At 45.6% G+C, this 12944-nt stretch overlaps 1 long non-coding RNA gene across 2 annotated transcripts; it reads right to left on the reverse strand.

The window, feature by feature from the left end:
- Positions 1-509: 509 nt before the first annotated feature.
- Positions 510-12089, reverse strand: LOC109024462 (uncharacterized). Of its 2 annotated transcripts, none has more exons than XR_002003959.3 (3): positions 12001-12089; positions 2800-3037; positions 510-1146 (listed from the first exon to the last, which is right to left on the reverse strand). It is a non-coding gene; the product is annotated as an uncharacterized lncRNA (long non-coding RNA). The 2 variants fall into 2 exon arrangements; XR_010132398.1 differs by lacking the exon at positions 12001-12089 and adding an exon at positions 11009-11095.
- Between the last annotated feature and the right edge of the window lie 855 nt (positions 12090-12944).

Here is a 12944-nt window from a genome sequence, read left to right on the forward strand (position 1 = left end):
TACGGCTTTTGAATTGTGATGGCTTTTGCCTGCAATATCTGTACGTTTATGGCAAAATCATTATTTTGAGATGAACTATCTGGATAACTGTCGGGGAGAAACTGCAGGCTGCATTTCACCACTGATGCTCTCTGTTTTATGCATGTGTTGCACGTATTCCCACCAGTTGGTGGTAAACTTTTGCATTTTTCAAGCCTGTCAGAGGACCGACCCACTTTCTGTGCAGTGTCAGAAGCTCAAGAGAGAAGCCAGAAGAAAAAGACACAGTAGCCTGTAGCCTTCGGTGCACATCTGCAAAGAATGCATGCCTATTGCCACTATTGCATTCTGTCCGGGGCTCTATCATTCATCTTCTAAGCCAAACTTCTGCCAAGTCCTCTCATTTGTCCGTCGAACATTTCCGTACCAGCTAATGTTTTTCCATCTTACCTCGCCAAAGTTGTTTATATTCTCCCTGAGTGACACAGCAAACAAAAGCTGGGCAAAAGCAAACAAATAGGGTCTTCTGATAATTGAACCACTTTTGAATCTTTCATTGACATCTCCACACCGAAGAACACCTGCAATAGGTATCAAGCATAAATGCTTCTTCATCAATGGTTGCTTGCATCGAAAAGGGCTCAGAAAGATAGGACTCCTGACTGTTCCCTCAGAAAACGTTTGTGTTTCAGCTCATCTGGGATTGGAGAGCCCATTTCTTCCTGATGTGTGTCACTTGGAGGCCTCCAACCTGCAAACATCAGGATAGCTGCTTCCCTGCAAAATTAGGCAGCTGCAGGTTGACTTCAGTCTGTGTCTCCCGATCCAGAATGTGGGACGATGCAACTGAATAAGTGTGGGATGCTTTCTTCATAGCATAATGCTACACGATGACTTCCTACAGACACACACACTGAGAGAGACCAAGGGAGGATAAATTTGGGATAAAAATGCCACAATCTCATGGCCTCAACACCAAACTGGTGCTGATCCAATTCTTCCCGAAATGAAATGTGATGTTTCTGAATTCCTTCTGGCTGCCGCTGAAAGCCCCCGCTTTTCCTGGTGACTGTGGGAGGCTGCGATGTGGTGGGGGTGGGGCATGGAGTGCTGGGCGCTAAGCTCCCTCCTGGCTTCACATAAAGGAAGCAAAATCAAAATCCAAGCCTGAAAAAAAAGAAAAAAAGAAAACTAAATTTAATTGGCTAGGAAACAGGATTCCTGGGGCCTCTGCTTTCCCAGCTTCCAGAGAAGGATTTAGGCTGGGACACTTCCCCGCCCTCAGGACAAAAAGAAAAAAAAAAAGATTAAATTCGGGTTGGGTCTGGCTAGTACAAATTGCATGCAGAGTATACAGTTGCTTTGCATATTGCATGTGCTTTCATGGAGAGGGAAAACGGGGGAAGAGGGAGGGCAGGGACACTAAAGAGGGGAAAAAACTAAAAACAACTTGCTGTTTTCATATGGTCGGATAGAACTGTTTTGTCTCTGTAACAGTGCAGAATGTCAATGGTAGGCACCGTGTCGTGACAAGATTTTTTTTTTTTTAAGTTAAGCTAAGCTCACACCCGAGCTGTAGCCCCCCGAGGTACTGCAGCTTTAATTGTGTTCAGTATGATCTACAGAACAATATGTCTTGATAAATCTGAATGGCAACCCAGCGCACGGTTCCCCTTGGCATTGCTGCAAAGCCAGGCCTCGCTTTAGTGAACCCGTTCAGGAATGTGGGTTAATTCGCCGACCCTTTTTACCCCCACAGCTCTGTTTTTGTGAGGTTGGCAGAAACTGACACGTTTTCTTTTGCTTAATTAAGTTGTTCAGTAGAAGGCTGGTCAAACAGTTGCATCTACGTGGGGAGTCTGGAGATGCACAGAAAGCCGTGGGCGTTTCCAACATAAAAAGGGGGATTCTGTTATTGTTTGGGTGTAGACGGGTCATTTTTTCAAAGTTACTGCTGCCTGAGTGACCACAACCCTGTGTGCAGCCCTGAAAGGACATTAAAGCTGCTTAAATACAACTACCTTCGGTTTACTTTTTAAAAGAGAGAGAGAGAAAGAGGGAAAGAACAAGCAGGAGAGAAACGAAGCGGTCCCATTTATGTAGCATTTTATTTCTTTCCGGACTTTTTTTTTTTTTAAGGCAAAGAGTGGGCTCATTTGCATAAGAGATGCCCATACATTATGAATTACAGCTAGTATGATCAAACTCTCTTTCCAATCAGTAAAACAAAACTGGTACCATACCCATAGAAATTGCACTGGCCTTCTGAACAGAGGAGCGGGATCTAATCACCCTTATGCCAGACATTGGGGTTAGGAAAATGTCTAAAATCTCCATTGATGAAATTCCCGCTTTCGTTCCTTGGTGATGTTATGACAACCACACACAGTATCAGTCTCATGGATTCTCAAAGGAACTGAGGGCCTGATTGGAGGCCTCCTCTATCACGTCTCTGTCCCTTTTTGAAGCCTCCTATATTTCTAATTCAAATCACCTTTATCACTGAGATGCAGATCCCCCCGATTTTCTGTGGATATTTGGTCCCAGCGAGAGTTTTTCTCATTGCACGCACTGTGTGATATATTTAACAGGAGGCAGGTGGAGGCACTGGCACCTGGGCTTTGGGATCCTAGTGCTAATAATGAATGGCCTTGGTCTACTGTATGCCCTGAGTTGTTTCTATTGATGCCACTGTGCCTCAGTTTATCCATAACAGCAGATGCTCATTGTGGGTACTTAACAGGCACCTAATACATACATTTCTGAGTTTAAGCTGCCCTCTTTCTCCCTTGGCAATAAAGCAATAATTAGAAAACTCACTGATTCCGCAGCACCTGGCACCGTCACTGTGCTGATAATCAACACCATGATTTTCAGCAGTTATGAAGCCCGGGCGCCCATTGGTGAAGCATCAGGCTTGCAGGGCTGCTCAAGGGATGTTTGTACATACTTGGTCTTGCAGAGAGCCATTATGCCTGCTTGGAAGCCAGGCACTCCAATTTTCCCCCAGGTCCCAGAACTGCAGCTTTTGGAAAGCCCAAAGATCAGCCTCTTCCTTCTAGAGAGAGAAAAGACTGCAGGGTCAAACATTTCAAGAGACTTCACCATGATTTTTCACTTCTCTTAATATACAAGAAACAGTAGGCAATTATTTGATTGATGTTAGTTGCATGAATGGCAAAATGATTCTTAGGCCAAAGAACAATCCATTTTGGAGTATAAATGACTTGGATCAGCAGTCTACACTGATATCAGCTGTTTGTTTGTTTTTTAAAGTCTCACTATGTCACCCAGGTTGGAGTGCAATAGCATGATCATGGCTCACTGCAGCCTCGATCTCCTGGACTCAAGCCATCCTCCCACCTCAGCCTCCTTAGTAGCTGGGATTACTACAGGCATTCACCACCACACCTGGCTAAAGTTTTTTACTTTTTATAGAGACGTGGTCTTGCTAAATGGTTGCCCAGGTTGGTCTTGACTCCCAGGTTCAATCGATCCTCCCACCTCGGCCTTCCAAAGTGCCGGGATTACAGGCCACCATGCCCAGCCCGGTTTTTCATTACAAGCAATACCTGCTTACTCCTCAGATTTTGCCAGAGTTGATTATAGATTTATACTCAAGACACCAAGCTCCTATATTTAGGCTGTGTATATTCAGGTTCCCAAAAATACACAAGAAGTTGCCCAGATTTCAAGGCGCTTCCAACCTCTAAGTAGAGAGGATGGGGAGATTTCGAAGACCTGTTTTGCACAACCATTCCCAAATGACTTATTACTCTGAAGAACCAAAGCCTGGCTGCACAAAGAAATGCAAAATGCTTCCCCCGGTTCTGGTGGTCGATGTTTAAGGACCACACAGGACACCAGTCTGCAGTGTCCCTATCTTACTTCTCCCTCACTGATGGCTCGAGGAAGACCCCAGAATCTGGGTCTGGTCCACCGATCTTCACAGTCTTAGAGCCACGATACTTAGGTCACCTGCCTTACTTTCAAAAAGGCCAAACTCAAAACTACACACAAGTCTCACATACACTTTTAAATCGCAGCTGACGGGCTGGTCTTAGCACCTCTTAAAGAGAGAAGTTGTGGGAAGTGAGAGAAGGCCTAAGCAGATGGGAGCCGAGATGGCCGGGCGGCAAGTGGCTGCCAGAGTCATGCCACCTGGCTGTCTTCCCACAGTCTGGAGGGGGTGTGTGTGGCTGGCAGTTCCATTCCTGCTTGAGGTGGCGGGCCCTCTCCCCCTTTCCAATTCCCTGACAGCCCGGGCAGATTTTCCTTTGGCTTTTGAAAATCCAGGACATATTATTCCTCAAAGTCGCCAAGTTCCAGCTGCTAGAGAGAGCCAGCCTTTCGCTCTGTTGCCCCACCATCAAGCCTACATCTTTACACCCAGGGAAACAGAAGGCCTTCCTCCATGCGGGCAAGCCCACAAGAGTTCGGATGCTGCCGCTCGGGTCCTGCAGACAGAGGGGAGGATTCACAAGGGCTGGCCAGGAGCCATCCCACTAGCCCTGGCACTTGCAGCTCCACATGGAGCTCTGCGGCTCTTCAGGACAAAGAGGAGTGTTTTTATCAGCCCAACGTTCTGCTGACAAATGCATAATAAACTGACAGAAAGCGACCAAGCAGCATTTCAAAACCCCCAGTTACAGGGGAGGCCAAGCCTGAGTGGAGATGGTCACTTTCTGCAGGTGTTCGGCCAGTGTCCCTGCATTTGCATGCATTTGCATATACTGTCAAACAGTTGGCTGACAGAAAGTCTGAGGAGGTCTGGACACAGCCCAAACCTGTCAGTGGCTTTCTCCTTGCCAGTCAAGGTTGGCTGTGGCTGCAATTAAGGCAGGAAACGAATACTTCTGACATTGCAATATACCCAGCCACAGCTGGGCGAAGTTAAATGGAAAAGTGTGCTTTATTTAGAAAGACAAGATGCATGCTGGAAAAAAAAAGATGGGGAAGGCCAAGAGTGGTAAATGCTCAGAAAGTGACACTCTACACTCATTCTGCAAAAGGAAACAAATATTTTTCAGTCCTTCCAGGTTGCTGTGCTGTGGTGTTATTTGTTGTTGTTGTTTTGTTGTTGTTTGGGGTGAGTGAGCAGATTTCCCCACTGAGTGAGGCCAATTCAGCATGTGAGAGGAGCTTGCCAGACACTACACCTTTTATCTTCAGAGCATCATCTCAGGAAGCAGGGAGGAAGCTCATCCCCAAACCGCATTTCCGTGACACACGTGCTACCCCATAAGGCTCCACTGTTCTGTTCAGTGTTGGCAAATAGGTAGCCATGGCTTGGAGGGGGTGAGAAAATTGGAGGGGGCCGAGCACAAGCGTCACGTTGTCCCCCCACCACCCCGCACAAGGGTTACAGCTCATATTAGCATATGGATTGCCATGGGAAAGAAACAAAATCAGAGCCTTCACTACTGTAAGAGCGAATGGCCTCAAGAGATGGAGGGGGCGGGGAAGGAAGAAAGCCGAAGAGAAAGGTTGTTGTTGTTCTTGCTGTTTTTAAGAACACATGAGATTTATATTTTTGGAGGCCTGTGTCCTTCTGAGATGTTGTTTTACAGATTCTTTAAGCGAGACCTAACAATTTATTAAATACTTCATCTCTAAACAGTGGTGGGCACTAGAGTTTCATGAGCAGCAAACAATAGATTCTGTTTATTCGCCAACAATACAGACACTGTTTAGCTCCGGACTGCAAGTGGCTGAGCCATCTGGCTCATATCTCCACAGTAAAACATTGTCCGTGACACAAAAAATGACTACATCCCCAGGACAAACTAGTGTGACCTCTAAATAAAGCCTTCCTCTGAAGCTATGATATCACACTGCACAGGGGACACCAGCACAATTGAATCTGGTCACCAAAAGCCCAAGTGAGATAGGACTATGTAAATGGAATTTTATAGGAGACTTTTTGTCCTCCGTGGCAAACCATCCAGATCCGTCCACAGCACTGAAACATCTTTTTCATTCACCCCTGGGACAACAGTGTGGTTCTATTTGGCGATTGGCAGTCCTCTTTCTCCCGCGCCCTACCCAGGAAGCACACGTCCGTGTTCCCGAGGCAGCACCTGCAGCCTTTGCTTCCAACAACTTTTCACTGATGGGGGCCCCACCTGCACCAGCCTTTTTGCTGATATTTCAGAAACAAGCGGCCCTTTCTCCTCCCTGCCAGGGAGAAGGCCCAAGTTTGCCAGCTTCTTCACAAATAGCCAAACAAGTCACTCTCAGCCTTGCGCCACCTGAATGCCCGCTTCACGAGGCAAACAAGTATACACACACACACACAGACACACACACACACTCCAGCACCCTGTCCAAGAAAGGGGCCATTTCAATGGAAGAACTGTCATTCTCCGGAAAAGACCCAATTCAGTCTCCACGACCAAGGCATTTGTGTGGCTGTTTGGTGGGAAAATTTCATTACAGAAATTGAGACATGATGAAGAACAGACCAAAAAGCTGGCTCGGCTTAAGCCTTCCACCTGTTCCAATTCCTGTTTGTTTTGTTTTTCAGAGCGAGAAACCCTAACCCACCCCTATGCATAAAACATTTTGCACACAGGATGCTTCATAAAATACGATCCCTCAGTGATTTCCCCGTGCAAGCAGGTATTGGACCATTTTGCGGCCAGAGCCACCTGAGATATGACACACGCAGCACCTTGCTGGAGATGGACAGGGGAGGGTGAATTCCTACGTGAACTTTTGCCAGCCCTGTCATCTCACACAAACTACTTAACTGCTCAGCACCCATCCTCAGGTGTAAACATGGGATAACATTTCCTTCTTCACAGAAACTAAATTTGGAAAATAGATGAGAAATGCTTATCATAATGCCTTATAGATAGTGAGAGTTTAATAAATGGAAGCTTTTACCATAATGATAACAGATAATGGTAACATTGTTTCTATGACTCTTGGAATTTCAGGGGGAAAACAGCTTCCAGAATACCAGTCACTCATTTAAATAAACATTGACCCTTGATAATAGTAACATTTATTGGCTGGGTACAGTGGCTCATGCCTGTAATCCCAGCACTTAGGGAGGCCGAGGCGGGTGGAACACTTGAGGTCAAGAGTTCGAGACCAGCCTGATCAACATGGTGAAACCCTGTCTCTACTAAAAATACAAAAATTAGCCAGGTTTGGTGGCAGATGCCTGTAATCCCAGCTACTCAGGAGACTGAGGCAGGAGAATCGCTTGAACCCAGGAGGCGGAGGTTGCAGTGAGCAGAGATTGAGCCACTGTACTCCAGCCTGGGTGACAGAGTAAGACTCTGTCTCAAAAAAAAAAAAAGTAACATTTTTATCGTTATTACCATTTAGCATTCACCCTTGCCAAATTATTTGGCAAAGTTGGATTAGAAACTGCACTGCTAGTGGGCTTATCCTCTTCCTATTTCTGAGGTAGAGCTTTCTTCATGAGGCATGAAAATGGCCAAAATTGTCTATTGTTATTTCTGTAGCAGTCATAGTCATTTGTTTTTAAAAAATGAGAATGCACAGTTGCTGTATCTTAAGTATAAAGTCATAGGGATGGCTTGATATCTTAAAATGATTTCTTTCCTTTTGCTTCAGTTCCAATTAATCCCAAGATTTTAATTGCTTGCAAATAATTTAGGAGTAATCTTTGCACTTACAACTGGTGGGTTTCTAGAAATGAAGCTCTTTGGTTGAAATTATGAAAGCTGATTTTTCCCAGTTAGTCGAGAGAACACAAACTGGACCCAGAGCCTAGGAAACAACTCTTTATAAAATTGTCACAAATGCCAGCTGGGCATGGTGGCTCACACCTGTAATCCCAGCACTTTGGGAGACCAAGGCAGATCACTTGAGGTCAGGAGTCCGAGACCAGCCTGGCCAACATGGTGAAACGCCATCTCTACTAAAAATACAAAAATTAGCCGGACGTGGTGATGTGTGCCTATAATCTCAGGTACTCGGGAGGCTGAGGCAGGAGACTCACTTGTACCCAGGAGGTGGAGGTTGCAGTGAGCCAAGATCCTGCCACAGCATTCCAGCGTGGGTGACAAAACGAGATTCTGTCTCAAAAAAAAAAAATCACAAATGCCATATTTAACCAACTGTAAACCGAGTTACGGGCCCTTGGCAGTCCAAACTTTGTGATAGGTATGTAAATCAATTTAACAGGACATGACGATATGGCTTCAGTTACCATCTATATAACTCCTCCAGACATTTTCAGTAGAAATTTAAAGTATTCCCAGGATATCAAAGCTAGTGGAAATTTCCATGTGGAAAACCTTCTAGACTTTATATTTTTGGAAGAATGCAAAACACTCACTGTTTACTCACAAATTTCCACCTCTGTTTTGTTAGCTTGTTTCATTGTGGTTTTGCCTTAATGCTTAAATGTGGAAGCTGTTGCACACATTGTATTATTTCCATCAATCCTGGTTAATTTCAGCAGGAAAACTGCTCCCAGGGTGACAGTCAACCATGCAAACAAATGCAGCCCTGGGAATCTGGGACCTATAAGAAGTCCAGCTAAGGACATATGCGAATCCAATTAAACTTAGAAATACACATTTTGGATGTGAGGGCAAGGTCAAATCCTTTCATATATTGTTGGTGGCAAAGCAGGTTAAAATAACCTTTGTAGAGAGTAATTTGATAGTCTCTACCAACATGTAAAATGTTTACACCCTCTGATGCAGGAATTCTACTTCTGGGACCATATGCTACTGAGCTATTCCTTCAAAGTGTGCAAGAACATATGTACAAGGGGGTTGATTATATTATTCCCAAAAATGAAACATGATAACCTAAGTTTCCATCAATAGAGCACTGTTTGAATAACTTACAGTGCATCGGTTAAAAAGAATGATGGGGAGCCATATGTATAACATGCCCTATAACTACATCTATATCTGTATGTTTCTATATAAAATTGTCTAGAAGAGGCTGGGCACAGTGGCTCACACCTATAATCACAGCACTTTGGGAGGCCAAAGTGGTCAGATCATTGGAGCCCAGGAGTTCCAGACCAGCCTGGGCAACGTGGTAAAACCCCATCTCTACAAAAAATACAAAAATTAGCCAGGCACGGTAGAGCATGCCTGTAGTCCCAGCTACTTGGGAGGCTGAGGTGGGAGGATCACCTGAGCCCAGGAGGTCGAGGCTGCAGTGAACCATGATTGTGCCACTGCAGTCTAGCCTGGGCAATGGAGTGAGAACCTGTGTCAAAAAAGTAAAAATAAAAATAGAATTATCTAGAAGAATGCATGCCATGCCATCCAGAAGATGAGAAGAGGAGGATTTCGTTTTTATAGAATTCCCTTTGGTGGTATTTGTGTTTTTTAAAACCAAAAAGTCATAATCCTTTTGGACTTTAAAGTACCATGGGTACCACAAGTTAAAAAATACATTTCCCAGTCACTGTGCATTGTCAGGCTGCTGATATTCCTTGGCATAGGGGACATGAACTTTACAAGGGAGCAGGAAAGAAGAGCTGGCCAGCAAAACTTCCTGGATGCCCACTGTGAGAAGGTGTTGACGCCAAAGGCTGAGGGAGTTACGGCCAAAGAGAAAAACTAATCCCTTCCCTTAAGGGACTTACCATAGCATAAGAAGTCTGTGGCTAAAATAAATATAATATGGAAGTGCTGAGTGATTTGACTTACCCGATCTGTGGGGTTTTAATTGTTTGCGATTTGTTGGTTCTGCAACAATACAAGCCATCTAATGTAGTGCTCAAGAGCTGAGCTCTGGGGTTCGACTATGGCCAGCTCTACACTTACTGGCTGGGGAACTTTGCTACTTAGTTTCTCTGGGCTTCAGTTTCCTTCTCTGTAAAATTCTTGGATTATCTACCTCACAGGGCTGATGTAAAACAACACAGAGCCTGGTGTCTACTGCATAGTGTCATACTAGGCACTACGAATCTAGCTATTGTTTTGTTATTGTTGCTATAATATTTATATTATTATTATACAACTAATTTATTTATCCACTGCCCTTCACGCAGAAGGGACAGCATAGTGTAGTCTGTATTTCTGAGGATTCAGGGACCCACCCAGGTAGGCTCGGGTTTTGAGTTACCCTCGCAACAGGAGGGTTTGTGCTTCAGCAGCCACACTCTCGGTCCACACCCCGATCTGCATTTTCAACACGGCAGACTGGGGTAGGATCTATGGCCATGGAACAAAGGCAGGTTCGCTTGTAAATGCTGAGGCAGAAACAGGCAGTTATTTAGACAAGACGGCATTAAATCTACAAAAAAAATCCCCGCCATGCCCAGAGCCAGCTCCCAGGTGACCCTGGCCCATGGGATGGCGTCTCCTGCCAAGGACACAGGGCTCCCCTCCCCGGGGCAGTTTGTGGCAAAGCTGGAGCTGGTTTCAGTGTTGAGACACCCCTGCCTCCCCCACTGCTTTCACCGGATAGTGTTTCCATTTCTTTCTGGGTTCCTCTTCCATCCTCCTGGCTCCATTCCTGCAATTCGCACATGGCCCTCATGGGCCACCGTACCCTGCACCCTACATGTCCTTTTGCAATATCACCTGTCTTCACTTGACTGATTCTCTCACTCTTCCAATTCCAATCCCCACAAGAAGAATTTAGAGGGTCCCACTCATCTTTTCAAGTTAGGAAAACCAGTCAAAAATTATCAGCAGGTGGTATAGACAGCAGCCATTTCAGCCTATTATGGGGCGGTGGGTGGGCAGACACCTCTAGCAACCAATGAGATTGAGGAAAGAGACTCTTCTGCCTTCCAATTGGTCAGCACTGCTCTTAAAGGCCCTGAGCTGACCAGACGCTGTCCTCCCACCTCGCAGGTGGAGAGGGACCCTGGGGCCAATAGAATGTTTGGCTCTATTTTCTGCGACTAAAATATAATTGTATTTGTCTGTGATCTAGAAAGTACATGACTCTTTTTCCCATAGCTACTTTATTATCAGCTGTAAGTCATAGCAACCATGACCCAAGTCATTTTTGTACGTTTATCTTGTTTTTATTACTAATACCAGTGCTTTACCTACATACAGTCTCTTACCTTTGACAAATTCTTTCACACATGCTAATTTGGATAATATACGAAATGAAGCGTATCTTATTCTCTCCTTTCCATAGAGAAAGAAATGAAGCTCAGAGAGGTTGAGTAATTTGCCCAAGGTCACACAGCTAGAAAAGTGAGATCGGGATTAGAATCCAACTTTTTGGACTCTTAAGTCAGCCCTCCTTCCATGTTTTTGAACGTTTTATGGAGTATTCAGAAAAATATTTCCCGAATAAATGAGATCTCACCTTCCCCTCTCTCTCATGTTTTCCATTTTGGAAATCTTTACAGTTTAAGGGTCAAGATAGTAGATAAAGTTTTTTAAAAAATAAACTTTCCGCAAGTGCAGAAGTAAAATTTCTTAATAAATAGGAAAAGATTCAGGACAGATAATATGAATACACTGATGAAACAATAACTTATAAGATGGGCCTGGCAAGAAGTGAAAGTGTCCCACACAAATTCTCGCTGTTGAAGGAATGCCCCGTCATTACAACAGAGGGGGTCATAGACACAGGCTTTATGCCTCGTGCTGAATGTCTAACTGCACGCAGAGTTGGTGCCCCATAGACAGAGCCTCTCACCCCTCCCCAGCCTCTGTGCAATGGAGACGGCTGTGTCTGTCCTCTCTGGCCTCTGAGCAGAGATGAGTGACCCAAAAGGATAAGCTGGCTTTGGACTCTGTCCTCCTCTGGGGTATCAGAACTAGGTAAAAACCCTCCTGCATCTTGAATGTGGTGGCTCTGGGGACACTCTGGGCCCACATCCTTGCTTCTGGCCACATTTTTATGGTTCTGAAACTTATCACTGTGTGGCAGTTTGCCAGAGAATGAGGAGAATGGGGTCATGGGGTCCCCGCCATGCCCAGAGCCAGCTCCCAGGTGACCCTGGCTCTGTGAACAAAGTTCATACCAAAACAAGGAAGAGCTTTCCTGCCCCACCTCTCTTCTCATATTTGGGGCCAGTCGGGTGGGGAGAAAACTTCTTACCACATGCGGCCTGTGTACTCCGGTCTGGTGGGATAGCAAGGTCCTGCTGTGCTCAGGTCAGGCCCCGGGTGTCCTCCTGCCCTCCACCCAGCCACTGACAAATAGAGCTTTCCTTTGTTTTGCCTGGTGACCAAAGTTCTTATATGCCTTAAAGGGGAAAGAGATTTTTTCTTATACAAAATCACCCAGAAGCCATTCAAGGCAAACAACTCACCCAAGGGCAAGCAGGAAACTGCTGACAGAGGCCAGCCAACTAGAACCAGGGTCCCTGGGCACTGGGTGCAGAGCCCAGTACCCTGAGGAAGCAGCCACCAAAAGAGTGACTCATCCCAAATGATGTCGGCATTGACCAATGAAAACAAAAGCTGAGGTAGAGAAACTGCCAGAGGGGCCTCACCTTTCCAAGCCTGGGTACCAACACTCTGAGTCCTCATTGGATCTTCTTCCGAAGACCGACCCCTGCAGGGAGACCCTCTGTGAGTAAAAAATATATAAACAAATATAAACAGGTCAGTGAGCCAACCAATTACATCTTATATCCGATGGGATAAAGCCAGTGTGTCAGGGCTGGCCATGGGCTCAGAAATGTGTGCGTAAGAATTAATGTGGAATCATGCTGGGCGTGGTGGCTCAGGCCTGTAATCCCAGCACTTCGGGAGGCCGAAGTGGGCAGATCACTTGAAGCCAGGAGTTCGAGACCCCCCTGCCCTACATAGGGGAAACCCCATCTCTACTAAAAATACAAAAATTAGCCAGGCGTGGTGGTGCAGGCCTATTAATCCCAGCTACTTGGGAGGCTGAGGCAGGAGAATTGCTTGAACCCGGGAGGCAGAGGTTGTAGTAAGCTGAGATCGTGCCACTGCACTCCAGCCTGGGCAACAGAGTGAGACTCTGTTTCAAAAAACAAAAAAAAAAAAGAATTAATGTGGAATCCACACATGTTG

This window comes from Gorilla gorilla, chromosome 22 (assembly GCF_029281585.2).
Source record: "Gorilla gorilla gorilla isolate KB3781 chromosome 22, NHGRI_mGorGor1-v2.1_pri, whole genome shotgun sequence".
NCBI classification, from domain to species: domain Eukaryota; kingdom Metazoa; phylum Chordata; class Mammalia; order Primates; family Hominidae; genus Gorilla; species Gorilla gorilla.